This window comes from Zingiber officinale, chromosome 11B, assembly GCF_018446385.1.
Source record: "Zingiber officinale cultivar Zhangliang chromosome 11B, Zo_v1.1, whole genome shotgun sequence".
NCBI classification, from domain to species: Eukaryota; Viridiplantae; Streptophyta; class Magnoliopsida; order Zingiberales; family Zingiberaceae; genus Zingiber; species Zingiber officinale.
The window spans coordinates 3,988,559-3,990,330 of NC_056007.1; the positions used below are offsets into that span (position 1 = coordinate 3,988,559).

At 21.1% G+C, this 1,772-nt stretch overlaps 1 pseudogene; it reads right to left on the reverse strand.

Moving 5' to 3' along the window:
• Window positions 1-200: 200 nt before the first annotated feature.
• LOC122035470 lies at window positions 201-409 on the reverse strand (annotated as a pseudogene).
• Between the last annotated feature and the right edge of the window lie 1,363 nt (window positions 410-1,772).

Genomic DNA, 1,772 nt, shown 5'->3' on the forward strand with positions numbered 1-1,772 from the left:
TGGAACTATCTGAACCGTTGATAGAAGGAATCTCTTTGGTTGTTGAAATCGGACGGTAAGGATGGCTCTATTGGGGTTTTGCTAGATCCGTGAATTTGAGTTAGATCGTTGTATTATTTCATCCTATTTACATGGATTGATTTTAAGCAAAGTAAAGAATTGAAAAAAAAATATGCCCCAAGCTCATAAATTGAATTTGATAAGAGTGCACTAGATTTATAGTGCAATGCAAGGATGATACTTGAGAACTCTAACAATAAGGTAACGCAAAGGTGATACTTCAGCATCCTAGCCAACAAGTACTATAACGAACTTCCTAAATAAGAATTAATTTTATTTTTTATATCAGATATTAAATTGATAAGAATGATACTACATTTGATCTTAACTAAAATGTCAAGAAAGATATATTTTCTAATATTATGAAGCTAATGTATTTATAGAAATTTCTCCGCTCACAGTATTGTAAATCCTAAGATGTGAGAGAGAACCATGACAGCAGGGCCGGCTCAAGTTAGTTGAGGTCCTAGGTGGAAAAAGATTAGGGCTTTGATATTATTTTTAAAAAAATCTCTCACCTTTTTTCATTCGGACTTAGATGGACAACAATGGATGTTTTAGTAATAGTATTTATATACAAATAATAATAATAATAATAATATAAGTCCTTACTAATTTATCAAAATAAAAATATTTAAAATTAAAGGAATAGAAATTTGATTTATATATGGTAATGTCAATATAATGATGTTTCAAAATTTAACTATAAATATAATAAATATTTTTTAGACGTATTTTATACACAAGAGGAAAAAAATAATGATTTAATCAGTATAATTATATAATAAAGAATTTCTCAATACATTTCAATGTAAATCTATTTTTAAATAATAATAATAATTATCACTTTCTTCTTTCTTTTCCTAAATCACCATCTTATTCATTTTTTATTTTTTTATTAATCTTTCATCCTATGTAAAAGGAAATTTTATCACTAAATCTTTGGATTATTTGATTTTTTATATCCAACATAATTAACAAATGACTGCCTTCTAGCAAAAATAGCGTAATATGTTAATGCTTAAATTTTAGGGTGAGTTTGGTTCAAATTATCATATATAATTTTGGTTATGTGATTATCAAGTAATCATATAAACAGGTTATGAAGAATAAAACATAACTAAATATTATTTGGTTCAATTTAAATAATATAATAAAAACTTATTTGTTTGAAGATTTTAATGAATAACTTAGTTTAATATTTTACTGTATTACCCTCAGTTATAAAACTAACTATACGTAATATTATTATTATTATTATTATTTAAAATCTACAATTTTTTAAATTTTTAATTTTTTATAAAACTTTTTCCATGTTTTTCTTTATTTATATTTTTCCCTTTTTTTACGTTATTTATTTTTTTACGATTTTTATTTTTTATATTTTTTTATTTTTTACATTTTATTTCTTTTTTTTATTGTTTTATTTGCACGCTTTTTAATTTTTTTTTACTTTTTATGTTTTTTTTTTCAAGTTTTATATATATATATTTTTAAGTTTTTTATTTTTTAAAGTTTTTCTATTTTTTATTATCTTTTTTACATTTTTTATTTTTTAACGTTTTTTATTGATTTTTTAAAGTTTTTTCTATTTTTTATTTTTTAACGTTTTTATTGATTTTTTAAAGTTTTTCTATTTTTTTATTTTTTTACGTTTTTTCTATTTTTATTTTATATATATATATTTTTATATTTTATATTTTTTCCTTTAC